Source organism: Sceloporus undulatus, chromosome 4 (assembly GCF_019175285.1).
Source record: "Sceloporus undulatus isolate JIND9_A2432 ecotype Alabama chromosome 4, SceUnd_v1.1, whole genome shotgun sequence".
Lineage (NCBI taxonomy): Eukaryota > Metazoa > Chordata > Lepidosauria > Squamata > Phrynosomatidae > Sceloporus > Sceloporus undulatus.
The window spans coordinates 192208388-192232129 of NC_056525.1; positions in this window are offsets into that span (position 1 = coordinate 192208388).

Genomic DNA, 23742 nt, shown 5'->3' on the forward strand with positions numbered 1-23742 from the left:
CAACATTTTCCAATCATTTTTTAAAAAGATTTTAGAATGTTTTTCCAAACAAAATCTTTTAAATTTATTGTATATTGTGTAAAATGCAAAGCTTTCATGTACAAAGCATATGTGCATAAAATACAAAGGTTTTTATCCACAAAACGTTACATTTATCACAGAATACAATACATATGTTTCTGCTAATGACATTTTCATAAGAGGCCTCCAAATCAGGAAAAGCCCCAAACTCTTATAGTTTCACCCAGTAGGGAGAAATCTTTATTTGTGTTCTTATATAGAGAAGTGTATCATAAAAAAGAGAAGATTTACACACCTATCCGCCAACAATCCATACTATACTGCAGTGTGCTTTGCTTGGATCTTCCCTTGAAAAATTATCATAAACTGAAGCTATAGCAGAACGCAGTACTTAGGTCAAATGGCTGCTGAGTGGCTACACAGGTGAGCCAGGACTACTTCATAATGCTGCTATCTGACTTGCAGCCTGTAAGGGTCCACCCATGTACGTCGTTGCAGGATGGGACTTCTGGCTGCTGGAATGAGTCCTGCTGCCAAAGTCTTTGCAAGACCAGGCCTGAACTACCAGAGTCCTGCAAGGATCAGGGCTAAGCCAAAAGGCACAGCTGGCTCTACTCATGCAGGACATCTGGAGCAGCTGGAGGGACAGCCATTTAAGGGCTGCACTGGTGTCTCAACTGTTGCTTGTAGCTGATCTAATTGCATTTTGCCTTGTTTTGCTAGCCTTGCTGTGTTTAGATCTTAGCCTGCCCCCTGCCCCTGCCTCTTGTTTCTGGCCCATTGGTCTTCTGGTACTCTGTCTTGCTGTGTTTAAAACTTGATCTATTTCCCAACCTTATCTCCTGCCTTTGGCCCATTAGATGCTATTAAGTTCACTCTTCAGCAGTCCACCTTGGAATCCAGGCTGCCCATGCCTTGGACCTTGAGACAACCATTATTTTCCTGGATTTCCATATCTGAATGCTGGTGAAACTTTATACTTCATAAGCATCAAATTGGGTTGTTTTCTTGGACTTTCCACTGTAGGATACAGAGGTTTTTTGGTATTATGTGAATCTTTGATTGTATTGTATAAGAATTCTCTTATCCTATTCTATATCTGAGGATCTCAGCATCATGTACAATAAAATCAATTTTGGAGAATAAATAGCAATAACAATAATTTTAATAACACTAGAGCATATATATAGTAAATCACACATCACCTAAGTAAAACCAAACCATTCAGTTAAACCAGTTAAAACCATTTAAAATTATCCCAACCAAAGCACATGTGTAAACAAAATAAAACCAGTTAGGTAGTAAAGGTTTAATTTTTTAAAATGAAACATGGTTTGACTTGTGTGCTGGAAATGACATCAGCATTGGTGCTGGTCAGCCCTCCAAGGGAACTGAAGTACCACAACAGGGAAGGCTCTCCTTCCAGTGTAAAGTATTACTCACACCATGTGCAGGGCAAACCATAGATACATACACACATCTTTCCACAGTAGATGTGCTGCCCAAGTGATCCACAGAATACTCATGATATTAGATCTTCTGTTTATATTGCATCTTCGTTAAGAAGAGACTTTACTTCACATTTGCACACTGTTGGACTGGGAGTGGATTACATTCTCACCCAGGCATATCTAAACTGCATTAAAGAGACATTAAGAATCGATCTACCTTCTTCTGCCTTTTATTTGCCTAAAGGAAGAATAGCAGCAAAAACTGATGGTGTGTCCTTCTGCTGTCTTGTTCCAAGAACTAAGAGATGATTTATTTTCCTTGGTGTATCTACCTGTGGCTTGTTCTAATATAGCCTTAAGCATAAAATCCAGTAAAAGTGTTTCTTGCTCTTATTTAGATCATAGGGAAGGGATGCTCAAAATAAAACTGAAATTGGCAGCCTGTAGAAGAATTATACTCTTTCCAAGTCAGCGAGCAGCCATATGATGAAATAATAATAATAGTTAGTAAAGAATGTTTCATGAAGAATGAAAAGAGTTACATTCCTGAGTTTACTACCCATTTACTCTCAGTCTGCCAAATAATCTAATGACAATTCAGGCCATTTGTGCACTAAAACAATACAAATCTTTGGTTACAAATAACAACATATTTCTTTTATAAGGTAATCTAGAGGGAAGAAAACACATCAAGCATCTGTTCTACTAAGCTTTTAGGAAATGCCTGGAGCCCTCAACATAAGGAGTCAACATGGAATTGCTCCTCATCTTTTTGTAAATGCTAGACCGCACTTCCTTTGAGCATACATGGATTTTAGCCAGAAAAAGGGGTGGGGGAGAGATGTAACTGGAATGGATCAATTGTTGTTCAATTTACTTTAATTATAAGTTACTATCAGAGAATACCCATTGAATTATCTGCTTTATGGTAAGTCAACACTTACAGAGAACTCATTGATTCAATGAATATATTCTAGTTAGGATTAACAATTTGATTAGGTCAAAATGTATTCATTACTCCATCAGAAAGCTGATTTATAATGATGAAGAAGATCAAGTGGCATAGCACCAAAGGAAATGACTCATTTAAAAATACAAATCTAGAATCACATTGTGAATATCAAAAAGCCCATAGGAGCCAAAAACATGTTAAAAAAACAATAGAAAGCTATTAAATACTTCTGTTTTCAGGAGACTTGGGAGCATGAAATGTAAATGCTTTTCTGAGCTGGTTCACTTACATGAGCTTTCCATGACTTAGAAATGAAACAGATAGGCAGGAAGGAGTGGCCAGAAGCTGCTCCTGCCCCAATCACTTCAGGGCTGTGATGAACACATGCCACAACTCCAAGGGCACCTCCTATCACAGTCCCAAATGGACCATGGCAAGGAGCAGAAAAGATCTGTTCCTCTTGGTGCTAGTTTTGGCTGCCTTAGGCAGCCCCGGCATGGCTTTTGGGCACGCTGGGGATGAGCGTCATCCAAACGCCACTCCCTTAGAGTGACCGGAAGCTGCTCCTATCTACCCATTTGTTTCAGACCATAGTCTACATCTCTGAGGTGACCCAGATTGTACCATATCACTTCCTGAATCATCTTTAACATTAGCCCTCCTCATACAGTCATTTAGGGCATGAGCTAGGAATGAGATCTTGCCAACTGGCCTTACCTATTGAGCTCCTTTGGATATGATGATTGCTGCTTGTAAATATAGAACATGTCGAAAAAATGTGCCTATTTGCACTAAAGTGTACATAGCCAGAGGTTTCCACAAAACCAGAAAACTGTCCAATTGGCCTTCTTAATCACATGAAAGCTTCTACATGTCTTCAGCTATATTTTTACAAAGTACACTTTAATGAGCATAAGAGACATGACCAGAGAAGTACAGTGCATTGGGAAAGTGGCTAATCAGTTTATCCCTGCTTCCCATACCTTCATGAAATAATGTCTAAGATCTTATATGAAAACTTTCTGTTTTAGGTTCAAGAATGTGCTACATTAGAAAGAATGTTAGCAGTGTTTTGTTATTGAGGGTAATCAAAAAGAAAAGGCACACATAAAATGGGATTCTGTCACAGCTTACACACACACACACACACACACACACACACACACATATACAATGGTTAATGGTTATATAAAGTTTTTATAACACCTCTTAACTGAAAATGATGGAACAGAAACTGACACTGCACAGCAGTGGATATTATAAGGGAATATATGCAATGAATACAGCTGTTCCCTCAAGGATGACTCTCCCTTCTTTTACTGCGCATAAACATTTCTTTCTTACTTTCTTATTCCAGGAATGATTCCTTACATTTCCCAAGGTAAATACATAATGAGAAGAAAACCAAAGGCTAAAGTAAAGGAGCCATGAGCATTCCAATGAGCTTGAAATTCAACTTAATATCACTTTCCTTCCAGCTTTTACTTTTACACAATGTTAAATGTACAAAATATGACCAAAGAGTAACTGGGGACATATTTGAAATAGCAGTAGTGCTGCTAAGCTGGCCATTTTGTATTTCTGGATTTTCTCCACCACAGGAATATTTCATCATTTATTATTACAATTAAATATGCATATTTCAGTTTTCACATGCAAATGCTTTACTGTCCATTTCCCTCTCTTAAAATATGGTCCAAAATACAGAACATGTAGAAAAAATGTGCCTATTTGCACTTAAGTGTGCATAGCCAGAGGTTTCCACATGATCAGAAAAGCTGTCCAATTTGCCTTCTTAATCACATGGAAGCTCCCACATGTCTTCAGCTATATTTGTACAAAGTCCACTTTAATGAGCATAAGAGACATGACCAAAGAAATAATCCAGTTTGAGACTGCTCTAACTGCCATGGCTCAATGCTAAGGCATCCTGGGAATTGTAGTTTATTGTGGCACCAGAACTCTCTGGCAGGGAAGGATAAATGTATCACAAAACTACAGTTCCCAATAAGGCCTTTGACAAGGTCCTCCATGATACTCTTACAAAAAAGATAAATAAAATGTAGGCTAGACAATGGGACTTTTTATAAATGTATGACTTGCCAAACCCAAAGGGTGCTCACCAATGGCTCCTCTTCATCAAGGGGAGAAATGACTAGCGGGTGCCACAGTATTCTGTTTTTTGCCCACTGTTATTCAACATCACAATCCAATGACTTGGACAATGGAATAGAGGGCATGCTTAGAAAATTTGATACCAAATTAAGAAGGATAGCAAATACCTCAGAGGATAGGATCAGAATTCAAAATGACTTTACAAGATTAGAAAGATGGGCCAAAACTAAAAATGAATTTCAACAGGAGGGAATGTAAGGTAAAAATGTATTTTTACTTAGGCAGAAAAAATGAACTGCTCATGGGCAGAATGGGTGGCCCTTGGTTTGACAACAGTATCTAGGGCCGGTTACACACCGGCAGTTGAGACGTCCGCAGGACATCTCATTTTAAAAAAGGGGCGTCTCTTCTAGACGCCCCTGAGTCTAATACGGACTGTGTCCATATAATATGGCGCTGGCCCTTCTACATGGCCGGCGCCATATTGACGTATCGGACGCTGAGCGTCCGAATCGCGCGGCGCTAATGACGTCACGAATGCGCCCTTGGCGCTTCACGACGTCATCAGTGTGCCGCAGAAAGAAGCTCCATTTTGGAGCTTCTTTTTTGCTCCGCGCGGAGCAAGCAGCGGCGGTGGCAGCAGACCGCCTCAAAGCGGCGGTCTAGAACCCGCCAAAGAGTCTTAGTAGACCACAAATTGAAAATGAGTAAGCAGTGTGATGCGACAGCTAAAAAAGAAAGTTGCATCAATAGGAGCATAGTGTCTAGATCAAGGGAAGTAATATTACCACTCTATTCTGCTTTGGTTAGACCTCACATGAAATACTGTGACCAATTCTGGGCACCACAATTTGAGATAGATATTGACAAACTGGAGCATATCTAGAGGTTGGCAACAAAAATGATGAAAGGTCTAGAAACCATGCCCTATATGGAGCAGCGTAGGGAGCTGAGTATGTTAAGCTTGAAGAAGAGAAGGTTAAGAGGTGACATGCTAGCTATGTTTAAATATTTGAAGGGATTTCATTTTTAAGATGAAGTAAGCTTTTTCCCCCTGTTGCTCCAGGGATTAGGACACAGAGCAATGGACTGAAGCTATAGAAAAAGAGATTCCACCAAAACATTAGGAAAAACATCCTAATGATAAGAACTGTTCAACAGTGAGTCATGCTGCCTCGGAGTGTGGTGGAGTCTCCTTCTTTGGATGTTTTTTTTAAAAAGAGGCTGGCTGGTCATCTGTTGGGAATGTTTTAATTATGTATTCCTGCATGGCAAGAAGTTGAACATGATGACCCTTGTGGTTTTTTCCAACTCTGATTGTATGATTCCGTGATTTTGCAGATGGGGAATTTAGTATGAGATAAAATGTTTGGCCCAAGGCCACCTAATAACTTATTGACCAAATTGACATATTTAGATGCAGAGCTTAGAATGCCAGAATGGTCTAGCCAGCATGTTTAGTGGCATGGCCTTCTATTATCGTAAAATTCATTCATAGTATCAAAGTTGCTAAAATAGATTAACATGACTATGCAAAGGGATATTGTAGCACCAAAGAGAAAAATGTTGGTAGCATAGACTCAGGCTATTTCATCATATGCAACACCTAACATGGCTATCACTTTGAAGTATGCCTTGCTTAAATTTGTATTCTATGGCCGGTTACAGACCGGCACTTTAGTGTGTGATGAGCACGCACTAGGGTTACAAAAGGGCGGTGCTTCTGCACCGCCCTAACCCTAGTGCGTGCTCGTCACGCACTAAACTGCAGCGGCCCTTCCATACGGCTGCCACCATGAGGACGTCATGGCCGCGCCGCCTCTAGATGGGGCGGCGCAGACGTGACGTCCTTGCTCCACGCCAGGGCGTTTAGTGCACCCTGAACACGGAGCAGGAAGGAGCTCCGTTTCGGAGCTCCTTCCTGGTTTAGTCCGCTGGGTGCAGCCTTCAGACGGCTGCGCCCAGCGGACTAAGAGAGAAAGGGGCCAAGCGGCCCCTTTCTCCTTCTCCCCGCCACTGCGGGGTGTCCTTGGGGCTTGAAGCCCCAGGGACACCCCTTTTCAGGCTGCGAGGAAGCGGCGTTTTGCTGCTTCTCCACAGCCTGAAAAGCGGCGGATCGGGGCCTCAGCGGCTGCCGCTCTGCACGCTGAGGCCCCGATACACTGGGGAAAGGGGCGAGTGCAGACCGCCCCAAATGGGCGGTCTATAACCCGCCTTTATTTCTTTTCCTGCTATATTTCATTTCTTTTCATTGCTTTTACTGTAGAATCCTTTCAATGCTGTTGAGGAATTTGTGCCCAATCACTGGGAATCCGGGCGGCTTACAACAGAGGGGATAATAGACAGTTCCCTGACCCCAGGCTATATAATCTATATACCAATAAATTATCTAATAATGGTCTTTTATATAAATAAGATTCTTTGAGAATGTCTATTTATGAGGAAGTCCCATTTAAAAAAAAGGTCCTTCTTAACAGAAAGGGAACACATTCTTTTTGCAGCTATGACTATTTTACTAGTGCTCTGGGCATTGTAGAGCAGAGGTGGGTAAAGTATAGCCTGTTGGCTACTCCAACCCCCTAAGACCTGTATGATCTCCTTTTTCATTTTAAGGTGATGGAAAAATACCTAGTAATGATACCTGAAGTGGCACTTCTCTTCTTTAACCCTCCCTGCGTTGCCAAATGCCCAAAACATTCAGAAATTTAGTGTATATTAGAAATAGGTTTCTAGTTATTTCCAAGAACATTTTTAGATAGTTTTAGAATGAAAATCCAGCACCATGTCCTGCTGTGAGAGTACATTGGCCTCTTCTACAATTGTTGATACCTGGTATATGAGGAGATTTATTAATCAATTATCACTTAAATGTCTCTTATTCAGTCAGCTGTTTTTACTCTGTTCACATAATCACTCAGAATTGGTTTTGCTGGCTTTGGCTAATTAGAATTCAATGCTAAATACACCCTGATAGTCAAAGCTACCAAACCCTGCCCTGAGTCTTGGTAAATAGATATAACTGGTTTGTATTCTACAAGAAACTGTCAATGGAGACAGTCTATTGAAATCTGCTCTGGCCATTTCAACTGTGAGTCTTCTATGGACCTCCAAGGGATGCATTAAGAATTAAACAGCACACAGTGCTTGACATAAGAGCTGAATTCTTCACCAGAAATCTAAGCATTCCAGACAAAAGAATGAATTTCAAGTTGAAAATGTTTAAACCTAATTGGACTTTCAGTCCATATCTCCAACATAGATGGTTCACAAAAGCAAAATTCTTACTGGCAAGGAAATACTGTAGGGGTTGCACTCTGTCTTGAATGAAAAAGAACAGGAAAAATCTGTTCCTGAGTTTTCCCTGGAGCCTCTGCCCAGTATTGGAAACATGATGTTGAGACAGAAAGATCTTTGGTCTGATGCAATAAGTCAATTATTTTTTTTTATCTTTACTGACCTCTTATTTCTTGTTTTCATCAAGGAAAATTGTCAATTTAATGTAGATGCTGCAGAGGGAGATCACTAGTGTTTTGACAGTTTGAAAACAGTATCACCTCCATTTTACAGTGGGCAAAAATATGGTTTCCTTAGAATAGGAGCCATTTCCATCACCCCACTCTTCATAATATACCACATATATTTTGGTATGTAGGTCAAGCCTATCCTCTGGCACATTTGTCCCCAAAAGACTTTTAAGTATCTAGCTATCCTAAGAATTTAGATATTGTTCTTTCAAATTGTAATGTAGACATTCTTAATTGCAAGAAACTGTAACGAAGTGTATACTTCTCACCTTTCCTTATGGAATAAGTAATTAATAGTTCTGCTTCTTAACACAAGATATGTCACTTCAGCTTTTCCACATGAAAAATGTCGTGTGCCATATTCTGCTTTTAATGCTGTATTCATTAGCTTACATGTTGCTTCTGGGCTACAAGGTGTTTCAGGTTTGGGGTAATAGTGAATAATTAGTATTAATTCTTAAAGAATACTGATTGTTGCTGTAGTAGCTAGTCAGAAGCTAATTCTATACAGAATGTTGTCCCTTTTTCTCCTGGACGTATTGTCCCCTCCTTGTCCCTTGAGCAGGGACGTAGCCAGGGGGGGGGGGTCTTGGGGTCCGGACCCTCCCTTCCATTAGAAAAATGAATGGTGTGTGCTGCTGCACCACTGAACCCAAGCCCCATTATAATGGTGGCACTTAGACTGGATCCCCCTCTTTCCTAAAATCCTAGCTACGTCCCTGCCTTGAGTCACATTGTCCTGTATCAGCGGAGCATTGGGTAAGAAACCTGCAAAACCTCCAGATTTCTGCATCATCCTAAAATATTGGAAAGAATCTTCCTGACTTGCAACAAGGCTGGTCCTATCATTATGTAGACTGAGGTGATCATGTCAGACAGCAGATGATGGCAAACAACAGCAGAATGCCAGAGCTGTTGGGTACACAGTTTACCCAGCCTCCCTCCTTGCTTTCCTGCTAGCCAGAGTTTGGCAGTAGTCAGAAGTAACTAGGTGTCATAAACATCCTTTTCAAATAATGAAGATAGAACTGATCCACACTCAGGAAGAATGAAAGGGGATGCCAGGGCCTAGTCCAGGGCATCTTTTCATAGGACTCCTGCATTTTAGGTCAAGTGTCACTTTAATAGCCCCTACAAATCTCAGATTGTATCAGCAGGCAGCTATTACATAATTGTAGTATCATGGTGTCCAGTGTGCCAAGCTTTGCTGGGGCCTGATTGCCTCTGTTGGTAGTGAATGGAATTGCACGAAAAGAAAAAAGCTTGGGAGAAGTGAGAAGATTTTTTTTCCACATTAAGTAGGGATGTGATGATTATCTGTTTCAATTTTATAAACATACATACTTATGTTTTCTCATCGCCTTTAATTTTTTATTTATGAGCTGAGAAATTTGCCACCTTCTCAGGCCAGGTGTGAAAATCTTCAGATGGTTCATTTGCAAATGAACAACAAGGGCAAGAATGTCCATTTGAAATTTGTTCTACATTATTTTATTGCCGTAGGACTACACTGAGCAGTTAAACAGCAGAGATAAATTATTGTTGTTGTGTGCCTTCACGTCATTTCTGACTTATTGCAAGCCTAAGGCAAATCTATCACAGGGTTTTCATGAAAAGATATGTATGGAGGGAGTTATTTTGGTCTTTTTTGAGGCTGAGAGAGTGTGACTTACTCAAGATCACCCAGTGGGTTTCTTGGTCTAGCTTGCCTGGTGCCTTTTAGGGCTGACTCAGATCATCAGCTCTAGGGGCTACAGAGATTACAAAGTGTGTGTGTGTGTGCGCGCGCGCACACGCGCGCCTTCAACTAGCACAGCTTTCATGATCCAGATATTGTTAGACTGCTGCTCCTAGCATTTGTCAGCGTTGGCTACACCAGCTAGGAGATGCTGGGACATGTAGTCCAACAATACCAGAAGGACCGTATGTTATGATAAAATAACACAGTGCCCTAAAAGGATCTTAAAGGTCCCATTTGTCTATTTTTTTTAAAAAAAGGAATAGTTGCATAATTGAATGGGACATCCCTATCTTCCATTAAGTTTAGGGAGAAATACAAGGGCTTGGATTAAGTCCAAAACACCCACATTATCCTAATAATCTTATGAGGTACCCCTAAACTCTGACACTGACTGCCATGAAGCCACAATGTAAATTCAAGCTGTATCAAGGATGGGAACCCATATCTTTCAACCTAAAATGCAACATGCTAACAACTAAACTGGACTTTATTTTCTATGTGTGCTAGTAGATCCAAATAATTTGAGCATTACAGTATGCACTGGGGAGAAGGGGGAGGGAGAGATGGAATCAAATCTTGGAAAAGTTTTGGATTACAGCTCCTATAATCCCCCATCCAGTTATGTGAGCTCTAGTCCAGAAAGGCAATTTTGCCAACTCTGACAAATAAGGAACAATACTATTGAATGAATATTTGTAGCCCTTTCAGGGAGCTGCCTCTGAGGACTAGTATCGAACCACAATGTGTGTGTTTCCTGAGCTACACAGAGTTTCTTTAACAGATCGTTTTGGTTGAAAAGCAACACATAAGGTGATAAAATGGAAAACTGATCCCAGCTTTTCCTTACTATAGCCTCATAAACTATACCTTCCCTTAAAAGGTACCTCCCCCCTCCTTTGTGTGACTTTTTGACAAATTTGAACCCAGTCATTTGCAAAATCAGCATCACAGGTTTTCAACATATTGACAGTATGTATGTACTAGTCTGCCTTTATTTATGAGGATCTAAAATGACTCCAAAAACATGAGGCAAGCTAGACCACAGAACCCCTCTGGGAGACCTTGGGCAAGTCACACTCTCTCAACTTCAGAGGTAGGCAAGAGCAACCTCCCCCCTCTGAACAAATCTTGCCAGGAAAACCCAATGATAGGCGTTCCTTAGGTTCATCAAAAGTCAGAAATGACTTCAAGGCATGCAACAACAATAAATCTAGACCCATTCAAGAGACATATTTAATTGCACCCCTGATGTTTAACTGCTCAACTTAGTACTGAGGTAGTAAAACTATCCAAAACATCAAATTTCAAATGAAAATTCCCACCCCCATGTGTGAAAGACAAAACATTTTAATTTTCTCATACTTCACCTTCAGGAAAACAATATATTTCCTACTCTTTCCATGGTTGAGAAGAATTTTGACAGCTATTTACATCCCTACAAAGAAGCATCTCTAAATTTATAGAATATGTATTATGGAAATTTATTTAGACATATTGGCTAGAACTCACAATTGCAATTATGGAGGTGTAACCCAGAGTTACCATTCTGTATACACGATTCTATGTATTCTATAGTATATGGAATACAGAGATAATAAATTCACCCAATCCTCACTTATCTGGCAACAGCCACTATGAGTGATGGGTGTCTGTTCTCCATTCAATTGAGATGCAGCAGACTGGTGTTCCAACCCCCTTCCCTCCAGCAATCTCCAGATCTTCTGCTTGTCTCACCAGAGTTTTGGAGGGAGTGTCAACCTGCTATATACTGACTGTCAGAATTACAGATCCCAGTGGCACACCTAGCAATGCCCTATAACACCTTGTCATCGGTTTCTACACCATAGCATTTTCCCCTTGAGATGGCTGTTTCATTTCTCCTAATGGTTTTATTGGCCTATCCCCATGACAATATCATGTCCTGGCCTCAAGCTACTTATATGGATGATTATTATCACCTTATGGGTGTTCATGCTTCCACTTCCGATTGCTGTTAGCAATAGTGTGAAAGAGAAGAGACTCAAAACATAACTGAACCTGTCTACAATGGCAGAGGTTCTGGACATTTTTTTCCCCAGAATGAAAGCAGCCATCATTAAAGATCATTTTCAGTGTATGACAAGAGCAATGAATGCTCTTGCCCTAGAGTTGTCATGGTGAAATAGAGGTGGTGGCTGGAGAGATCTGAAGGATCCAAAGTCAAGAAAAAGACAGACAAGGAGCAAAACATAAGCCAGCATGTACAAAGGAGATTATGAATTGTTGTGGGGCCAATGTCAGATGGGGGCCCTCATTCAGAAAGGCACTAGCCCAGGTCTCCCTCCACATCTACATATTCTATGAGCCACCTATTTTCTAACACCCTCAACCCCTATTGGCTGTGGTCAAGTCATTTCAGAGCTCAACAGATGGCCCCAAAGGAGCAGTGTCCCACTGCACCTTTTTGCACCAGATTGGGGCCATGGCAACTGCATGCCACCGGCCCACTTTCGTGCTTTGCGAGCCCAAAAAGAGCTGGCAAAATGCTGCTCTTTCTTAAAGCAACAAAAAGTTGCCCTTGTTACAGCGATGGTGGCTTTTCACCTATTCTTCAAAGAAGCACATCTAAACGCTGTGTCGAAAAAGGAGCATGACATCAGCATAGGGGAAGAGTCAGAGAATCTGGAGAGCAGTTGCCACACCCCCACTCCAGCCCAATGCGGCGTTTAGTGCTGGTCTGTTTATCCCCTTCATCCTCTTTGTAACGCCCAGTAGGTAAAGAACAAATCTCATATAATCTATGATTTGTTAGAAAAAGAGCAGGCCGACCTGGCTTGTTTCACAGAAACCTGGCTGGGAGAGGACAGTAGTGTGACCTGAGTCAAAGCTCTCCCAGCTGGGTATGCTGTTAAGGAGCAGATCAGGGAAAGTGGGTGAGGGGGAGGAGTGGCCGTGGTCCATTAAAGCACCATGACTTTGACCAGGAAACTGGTCTGGAAAGCAGAGCACATTGAGTGTATTTACCTGACCTTGAAGGCTACAGACAGTCTGGGGATTCTGTTGGTCTACCACCCACCCCGTAGCCTAACAGACTCCCTGGCTGAGCTGACACAGCTGGTCTTGGAGCTGGTGCTGGAGTTCCCTAGGCTTCTTGTTCTAGGAGACCTGAACATCCCCTTCGAGGCCAGCTCATTAGATCTGACAGGAGCAGCTCGGCACTTCATGGACTCCATGACTACCATGGGCCTGTCCCAATTAATCTTGGGTCCCACACATTGTGCGGGTAATACACTCAATGTGGTCTTTAGTACAGACCCGGAATATCTGTAGGCAGAGGTAAATTCTACCTCTGCCCTGTCATGAACAGATCATTTTCTGGTCAAGGTAGGACTGAAGGCTTCAATCCAAATTCCCCTCAGGGCTGGAGGACCCATTAAAATGGTCTGCCCTCGAAGGCTGATGGAACCCAGAAGGTTCCAAGAAGCACTAGAGGGTTTTATGGTTGGGAATGACGGCGATTCTGTTGAAGCCCTGGTTGATATCTGGAATAATGACCTTACCAGGGCCATTGACACTATCACTTCCAAGTGTCCTTTTCAGCCCGCTCCTAATAAAAAACCTTGGTATATGGAAGATCTTAGGCAAATGAAGCAGGCTGTGCAACAACTAGAGTGCCACTAACGGAAACATCAGTGCTTATCTGACAAGACACGCCATAAGAACTCACTGGATTCTTATGGAGTGGCAATCGATGTAGCAAAGAACTCTTTCTTTGCTACATGGATTGCATCAGCAGAGTCTCGTCCAGCAAAGCTGTTCAGGGTGGTTAAAGAGTTAACCCAGCTGCCTCCCACCCTGAACCCTTTATTAGAACCAACTAAGGCCTGTTGTGACATTTTAAATGACTTCTTTGCAGATAAAATGTCTCACATAAGGGCTGATCTTGATGCTGGCATTACAACAGAATCGATAAGAGAGGTATCCAGTGACTCCATGGACTGTATTAAACTGGATCACTTTGAGTCTGTAAATACTGATGAAGTGGACAAGCTCCTTGGAAGTGTAAGGAGGACAATGGCCCCTCTCGATCCCTGCCCATCTTGGCTGACTGTTCACGGAGGAGATGCAACAAAAATATTACTACAATTTATAAGAAATGCATCCTTCTGGGAGGGGATATTTCCATCTACAGTGAAACAGGCAGTAGTGAAACTGCTCCTAAAAAACCCTCCCTAGACCCCCTATTAAGAAACAACTACAGACTGGTCTCGCTTTTACCATTCTTGGGCAGTGATTGAGAGGGCAGTCACCTTCCAACTCCAGTCTGTCTTGAATGAAACCAATTAACTGGACCCATTTCAAACTAGCTTTAGGGTGGGATACTTTACCTTCTGTAAAGAAATGGAAGAAATCCGACTTCTGATCGTAACATCGCATTGTAACTGATGTTTTTATTAGGATTGTTGATTCAAGTTTTAACTGATTATTGTTTATAATATGTATTTTAGATACCATTGTATTGTATGTGGTTTTATGGTTGTAATCCCACCTCGATCCAGTGGGAGAGACGGGAAAATATTATTATTATTATTATTATTATTATTATTATTATTATTATTATTATATCATCCACCAAATTAGACAAGAATGCTAATAGAGAAAGAAAGCCAGCTATTTAGGACTATCTCCCAAGAAAGCCAGAGAAAGGGAGGAGGGAAATTTTTTATCAAAAGCTTATAAAATTCATTATGTTAGGAATGGAAATTTGAGAGGGTTTTAAAAAAACAAACCACCCTGAAACTGACATTAAATGTGGAAGAAACCAAGACCACAAGAAACCATTCAGAAAATCAAAAAAGTCTAGCTTTCATTCATTTGTTGTGTTCCTTTGGAGTTGGCATCTCTGAGAGATTCATTTTAAACAGCTTTGTATCATCAGATATGCAAGCATTCTCTCCAGGCTATGCCTATCAAATTTGGGTTGTACCAATGGGAACAACTTTGTTTCAGATTGTCTTTGAGTAATCTATCCAAATTTGCAAATTTCTTCATTTTGGGATAGAAATAACTTCAATGTGGAAAAAGGACAGAATATTTCCTAATCCCCACTATCTCCCATTTTCATCCCAGAGAAAGCACTCATCTTTTCCAAATCTTTCCAAAATTTCTGAGATATTTTGACTTATTAAGATCTGTACTTTAGTTTTGTTTGAGGTGAAAGTTTGCTTGTGTTGAAGTTTTACTCACAACTTTAGGAGGCAAGATATTTGATTTATGTGATATTTCTCACAGTTATATTTATCCCCTCCCCCCATAATTTACAGTGTTCTGTTTGTGAAAATGTTAGGAACAATAGAATTTGAAACTTATGAAAAAACTGCTGTATTAATAAGGACGCTACTGTTAGGCCTCCAGGCTATGAGCCATGTGAGCCTTCATTATTATTATTCTTGTTCTCTGTTTTAATGGGGGAGAGAGCTGTCCCTGAATATTTTGTTCATCAGAATGATATTCTACAGTTGTATGTTATTCTTCCTTCATCCTTGAAGTTGTTACAGTGCTCAAAAGCTGTAGGACAAAAAGGTAAGAACAATTATCCCTTGCAATTGTAATACAAACAACTTTGGAGAACGAAGGCATAAATATAGGCTGTCACTTTCCTATTGTGATTGAGTCTCCAGTTGGAAGTGAGGAACCAAGAAAAAGTCATAAAGGTTGTGCACTGAGCTTTCCCTAATGTACTGCTTACTTGTCTCCTTGGGTTAGGTTTCTGTGGTCCACCCAACACCACCTAGAAGGTTTATATAGTCCAGTTTCCAGTCTTTGTTCATAATGTCCATGCCATGTGAAAGATCCAACAACTGACATGAATCTTTAAAATTTGTCCATTTCTATATCCTCGGGGGGGGGGGGGGGGCTAAGCAGTGCAGTGGTTTACATTTCCCTCTTTGTTTTTAGTTTTTCTGATGGCAAGGAATGATGTTTCTTGCTGCACAGTTTATGGATAGAATTAGATTTCATTCATCACTGCAGAAATAATCCAGTTTGAGACCACTTTTACTGCCCTGTCTCATTGCTAGGGAATTCTGGGAACTGTCATTTTGTGAGACATTTAATCCTCTCTGTCAGAGAGCTCTGGTGCCACAATAATCTACAATTACGTGGATTCCCTAGCACTGAACCAGGGCAGTTAAAGCACTCTCAAACAGAATTATTTTTGCCCTGTGTTTTGGACTTTTCTTACAGGACAGCATGTAAAAAGGATGAAAACAATGAGGTGATACAGATGAGAGCAAAAGGGTGGCTAGGCTTTACACAGTGGTGCTCCCACTGAAGGATGGCAAAACTTTCAGTGATTGACAATTTTTTTTCTCACAGAGGATGACAACATTTACATATATTTATATCACTATTTGGGAACTGAATAGAATGGTACAGGGGATGATTCTCACCACTGGCTTGTGGAGACATGTAAGGACATCCTTTTTCAGCTACCTCACACATATGAACGTCATGAGATGAGGTACAGAATTTTGTGTAATTAGATTTGGTTTCCTGTTTCATTTCACCTGACAAAGAGGGATTTTAAACTAAACTGTCACACTCTGAGGCAGTGGTTCCTCCAGGTGTTTTGGATCTCAACTTCCAGAAGCCCCAGCCAGCTCGGACAACAGTCAAGAATTCTGGGAACTGAGATATGAAACATCTGGAGCACCAAATATCTAAAGCAGTGGTTCCCAAGCTTTGGTCCTCCAAATGTTTTGTACTTCAGCTCCCATAATTCCTTACTGTTGGCCAACCTGGCTGGGGGTTTTGGGAGTTGAAGTTGAAAACACCTGGAAGACTAAATTTTGGCAATCAAAGTTCTAAAGGATCTTAATGATGAAAGGTTGCTTATTCATCTTATATCTTGCTGTCAACAGCCTCAGGGATATGTCACTAGGAATAGATACTGCTTAGAGATTCAAGACTCTTGAAACTTGAAGGCTATAATTTAACATTTGGTTGGCATGGTTATCTTTGGGTTGATAAAGTTATGGCACATGTTGAATTTTAAAATCACTGTAATAGAAAAACTCTCCTGCAAGTTTGGTATAAGTATAAACAGAGAATTATTCCTACTGTAATGTAAGCAACCTTAATGCAAAAATCCTTTTTAAAAGAAAGAATGAGTTGGAAGTTCAAATCAAGAGAGAGTGTTGTCAAAGCAGGCAACAATTTTAATTGGTTTGCTTATATGCAACTTAAGGACAGATTTAATCAAGACAAAAGAAATGCAGCTATAGACATTAGAAAAAATGAGTTTTATTTAGAGTTGCATAAAGCCTTTGCAATTTAAAAAGTGTATAAATAGCTTTTGAAACTGGAGACAGAAGATGAACCTGTAAGATGGTAAGGTGGGCCCACAATTTTGAGCATAATGTCCACATGGATGTATGGGGAAATTTTCAAAGACAGAAAATTTACTTTGTGCAGTAAAAAAGAAAACCATTATAGGATTATATAATAATAATAATAATAATAATAATAATAATAATAATGTTTTATTTATATTTTCCCGCCTCTCCCAGGTGGATCGAGGCAGGATTACAACCCAATATCAGATATACAAATACAATCACAGCAATAAAAACTCAGTATAATACAATAAAATATAAAATAGATAACAATTAAAACAATATTATCAAAGCGAGAAAGGAGAGGGATGTTTCAGTCTAGGTCATGGAGATGGAAAATATAACTTATCAGAGATTAGATGGATAAGCTTGCCAGAAGAGATCCGTTTTAACTGCCCTCTTGAAAGCCTCCAAGGAAGTAGCAAGATGGATCTCTTCTGGGAAATTGTTTTGGAGCAGCTGCAGTAAGGGCTTTCTGGGAAGTGGAGGTTAATCTGGTTGTTCCCACAAATTCTTCGCTGATATTCTGAGAGTGTGGGGCGGATTATGTACGGAGAGGTGTTCCCGCAAGTAACTCAGGCCCAAGCCATGTAGGTCTTTAAAGGTCATAACCAACACCTAGCTCTTAATTATTTTCTTATATCTAATCCATAGGTGCCTAATATAACAATTTCTTTATTTCTACTGGATTTGTTATTTCTTTAGATCGGGTGCAATAAAATTTCTTCTCATTGTATATTTGTGATTTTTAAATCTATATTTTCCTATATTCATCTGTCTAGACCCTTATAGCTGCCTTAGATCTTAATTATAATTTTTAAGATGTTTTCTATCAGCCCCCTGTTACCATCAGCTCAATCTGTCAATATTGACCACTTATTTTCTGGGTTTTCCATTTGCAGATATTTAATCCAGGGTTGCCATTCTTCATAATTTTTTTGCAGCGATTGTTGTCTTGTTAAGTATGTTAATTTGTCCATTTCAAAAAAGTCAAGAATTTTCGTTTTACATTCCTCAATAGATGGTATTTCTGCCATTTTCCAGTGGTTTGCTAGGGTCATTCTTGCTGCTCCTTTTTTCATATGTGGTGAACTTGTAAGGAGGCAAAAGGTTACTGGCCTAAGATTTATATGTTATTTCAAAAAAATCTAAAAGTAGATGCTATAATCTTACCAGGAATATTTCTATTGGACATTATGGCTAAAGAACTGGATGGTAAATATGGATTACGTCTTTGATCTATAAGAACAGCAGCAAGAATATTGTATAGAAGTGGCCTGAAGCACCGACAATGAAAGATTGGATTGTTAAGATTGCTGAGTTAGCCAAAAGAGCAAATTAACATGGATTCTAAAGAATAATCCATCTGAAGACTTTTTGAAAAATTGGAAACTGTTTATGGATCTTTTTTTAGCAATAAGAATACCTAACTATGTAATAATATGTGACTGTGGATATTAGTGATTTCAGTAGTAGTACGTAGTAGCTCTGTAATAGTGTAATAATATTTTTCCTTGTTTCCCCTTTTCATTACAGACAGGATTGAGTGTGGGGTCAGAGCCCTACTGTGTATTCGTTTTATGGCCTTTTTGTTGCTGTTTTGGTTCTTTTTTTTCTCTTTCCCTTCTTTCCATTTCTTTACCTTTGACTGCATGTTACTTTAATTTTAAAGTAGATTATTCATGCCATAAAAAATAAAAAAATAATCTAAAAAGAAAAGAAAAAAAAGCTATATGCCTAGGGAATAGCTTTTATATTAGACTAATGGATTTATCACATCTAAGACCTCTTGTTTGTGCATCTAGTTACAGCTAAGGTACAGCACTGGATTCAGCCAAATCCTAAATCACCCTGTCCTGTTTATCTGAAACTTGGCATCTCTCAGAAGGTGCTACTATACTTTCAAAATAGCATCCAGTAAACAGACAAACAAAATGGGAGGCATAACATAACATTCACATTTCAAAAATGAGATGTGGCCCCTGAGTCAAACTGTCCAGCTTCTGAATCAGACTGAAGTAAACAAGGATATGTTCTGCTCTGTTGAATTGGGGTCTTGTGGTTAATCCAAGTTTCAGCCCATTACTGCACTATGAAATGGGGAACAATGCAATATCTTTTTGTTCATTATATATGAAAAATGAAATATCCCCTCTAACTTGGCACCATGTAGCCTGTGACTTTGAAATATAGAGTTCATTTTGCCATTTTTATGGAAATATTTAGATCTGCATCTCTCTCAGCTGCAATACTCTTCTTTTAGCCAAAATTATTAATATACATTTTAGAGATACTGTTATTAGACATGGATGAAAGCGAGCCATGCTGTTAGACAGCTGTTCCAGTACAATTAGACCATAAAATATAAATCCACCTGGAGTGTTTTCCAACAGGAAAGAACAAGGCAACCCACGTGGATTTAATCTGGCCTTATTTCTACTCTCCATAAGCAGTATTCTCATATTATATAATTAATTGGGAGAATGGTACACTAATTAATGCTATGGTTCCCTTGCTAATTGATTATTCAAAGAATCTTCCTTCCAATATTCTCACTGCATGTTGAGTCTCCCTTGTCCAAAATTTCCAAATTCAGACTATTCCAAAACCAAAACTTTTTTCATGGGTGGCTGAAATATTGGCACTTTTGCTTTCTGATTATTCAGTAACAAAATTATTCAGCACAAAATTATTACAAAATGCTGTGTAAAATTATCTTCAGGGCATGAAGATATATGAAACATAAATCAACTTTTTGTTTTGACCTAGGTCTCATCTCTACGATATTTCATTATGTATGTATATGCAAATACAGGTATTCCATAATCCAAAAAGTAAAAATAAAAAATAAAATCTGAAATCCAAAGCACCACTGGTCCCAAGCATTTTGGATAAGGAACATTCAATCTGTATAATACAATTTCAACAATAATTCAATTAGTACTCTGCATTATATACTGGTTCAGTGTAATATGTTGTCTGTAACAAGTTGTCAGAGTCTTAAGATACTCTCAGCCACGTGTCCATCAAAGGCCCATTTGATGAAGAAACAGGAGAGGGCCTTCCCAGCAGCTGCACCCAAACGACAGAATTCCCTTCCCTGGGAGACTGGCATGGCCCTCTCTCTGCTCTCCTTTCACTGTCCAGCAAAGACCTTTTTATTCAAACTGACATTTAATGACTGCTTGGTGTCAGTGAGTCATCCATGGGGTCTGTGTGCTGTATTTTTAACTTTACTGTTACATTCTTGAATAGATTTTAAAATGTAATGGCATTTTAATACAATAATGTATTTAGTTGTGTTTTAATGTTATGAAGTTTTTAGTTTTATCTGGCTTTAGCCATGTTGTAAGCTGCCTTGGGTCCCATGCTGGGAGAAAGACAGGATAAAATTAAAATAGAAAATGAAATGAAATGAAATAAAGTGTTGCCCAAAGGAAAAAAAGTAATGCATTGATGCTGGAGAAAGTATAGCAAGCAAAAGTGCTGGGGGTGGGGATCTATCAATGAAATATTCTTTTATCTAAATGAGTCACACATTGAGTGTGCATGTGTGATTACACACACACACACATAGATGCAAGCATTTGTTTCAGTTGAAATGAATTGTTGGCTTTGATTTCATAATTAATTAGAAGATTAATGGGCACTGCATATCACTGAATGTTAAGCTGTCCTGAAATCTAATTCCTTCCTGCTGATGTAGAGAGGGGATTTTTTTTAAATGTCACGTAAAACTGACCGAGGAAGTTTACTGAATACCTAATGTGAAAACACTACATCATTCTCAATACATAGCACAAGCAAACAGTTTTATTCTTGTTTGTGCAGCTTAACCTTCTGCAAAAGTAATTAGGTCTATAATTAAAAAGCAATTTGGAATGATTAAAACCCTGTTATCTGGTGGCATTTAAAGACAAATGCAAATGTCAGAAAGGATAAATTCATTAAAATTGCTATTGAAAAGCAAGAAAATATCAGTCTAGAAGCTTCTGGATGTTATTTGTAAAATTTAACAATATCAAGATAACGTTAGGTGTCCAAAGAATACAATGAAGGTCAGAGTTAATACCCTAGTCTTTCCACAAATGTATAATTTTCTATTCAACAATATACCTTCTACATGTGAATCTATATTTCTACAGATGGTGACACATGATGTAAGCCATATTACAAGATAGAAGGGGGAACAAAAAAGAGCAATCTTATGAGATGTGGGGCAGTATGCCTTGTTGAACTTCCAAAGGATATCCCATTTTCCCAAGCAAGAGTATTCAGATTTAAAATACAGTTCATTACTTTCTCTCTCTTTGTTTTTTTATTGTTTTTGCTTTGTTGTTTTTTGTTGTCAGTGGTTTTTATATGGGGTGCATGGCTTACTTATGTTCTTTAACTTTTGTATATTTAAATGTAATTGTATACTATTTTTAGTTAGAAGCCCTGTAATCATCATCATCAATCTCTGAACCTTGGTTTTCAAGGAGGGCTTAAGGGGACTCTTAAGGAGTGTGGTATGACGAGCTCACAGAATATGTATGAGGTTTTCCCAATGTGCAAACATTTGGGATGCAGTTGAAGTACTTTCCAGAGATGGACTAAGGGCCTTGACAGACAGATAAATGCCACCATGGGGGCAGAGTGGGCACATGGCATCCACATGACGCTGCCGTCAAGCTGTGCACCTGACCACATGGCAGGTGACATCATGGCACTTCTCTGGTGCTGTGTCCAGATGACCCTGCACAAAAAGGAATGTTGAAAAGCCATGGCAGTGGTGGCTATGGTGCCCTTTCCATGGCGCAAAAAGGAGCTGCTTTTTGCGACTCCTTTTTATGCCATGGAAAGCCCATATCAGTGCTGTGTCATGTAATTGCCACAGCCTCAATGTGGCAAAGAAAGAAGTGGCTGTAGGCTGCCCCTTGGAGTGGTGTGTTCAGCCCCTTACTCTTTTTACATAGGCTGACCATTCAATTGTGTCTGTCAGAAAAGAGTGTTCAGGTCCAAAAATCTAGAATCAAAGACTGGGGCCTTGTGATGTCACAGAGATGAGGAAGACAATGATGGGGAGATAGGTTTACAGTGCATCAGGATCAGCTGATTGTGAAAACCAACATGAAGGCAATCTGGATTAATAAACCCAGAATGTGGATTAACTCTCACTAACCAGATAATATAGGCCTGAAAAAGACAAGCCTAAAAGTATGGCTTCCAGCCACTTCAGGGACGGGGCGTGCAGATGATACATGCCCCGTAACGGCCAGAAGTTATACTGAGGCACCTAAGGCGTCCCAAGGCCACCAGAAAAAAGAATGCTGAAAAAGGCTCTTTGCCAGCGGCCTGATCGGGACTACAGTGGCAGCCTGCTTTCAGAGTGGGCTGTCCAGTCACCATGGTCCCACGTCAATTGGGAGCCAACTGGGGCTGAAGCAGCTGGAGGCCATTCCAAGCCACCAGTCTGCTTCACCCCCCCCCCCAGTAGCCTGTAGGCAAGAAAACAACAACAGTAACAACAAAGTATTTTTGGTGGGAAAGCATTCAGCAAAATTTCCCCTGTCACTGCTGCAGCTGCTACCATTTCCACTAGGTTTTAAGTACTTTATGTCCTTTACATAATCTCAAGGAGTGGGATGCTATAGTACTAGTAATTCCAACGTTTTTAATTGCAGCCAAGGTGAGAACTGGGGGGGTGCTGTTTGAGTCTCTCTCTCTCTCTCTCTCTCTCTCTCTCTCTCTCTCTCTCTCTCATATTTATCATTGGAAGATTTTCTCACTATTTCCCACTCCAAGCATTGGTTCAGTAACTGGTTTTATCCTTCACTCTCCACCCTCAGTGCTGGGTTGAGATCAGACGACTGAGATAATCCAGGAACAAGAAGTTATGGGACAAGACAATACTCAAGATCAAAACTACAAGCACAACACACATAGAGATACATTTCTGCTGAGCCAGAAGCTGGGCACCAGCTGGTAATGGGTAGAAAATTCTATCTTGGCTTTTAGGAGTGGCAGGACAAGTCAAACATACTGTCTGAGAAAGCAGCTAATGAATTGCTGATAAAGGCTAAGGCCAACTTGACAGACAAACAAATACAAGGCTTTGCAGCAGCAAGAAACCAAATCTAGTATCACATTACCAATCCTATGTCCAATCGAGCAGAGTCAGAGCAACTCCAGGATTCCAGAGATCAGGTCAGCAAGTCAAGTCCAGGGTCAAGGGTTCCAGGTCAATCCATAATTAAGGAGGCAATGTTTCAGGCAACAAAATCCAAGGGAGTCAGTGCAAGATGCTTTTGCCAGGGAATGTAGATAAGGTCTGACAAAGAAGCACTGCATCTTGCAGCTGTTTATATTGGCCCAGTTCCTAATCACAGCTGTTTAGTGATTGCTGAGCGTTTCTCATATAACCTCCTGGATCGACCCAGGCACACCCTTTCTGTCTTTCTCTGGCTGAAAGTAGGTACAACTTCATCCTGCTCCTCTATGTCTCCCAAGGCTGGAATCTTTGCTGGGAGAAGGCTGGGCTGCTGAGTCACAGGCTCTGCTGGAGCTGGCAGAACCTGGC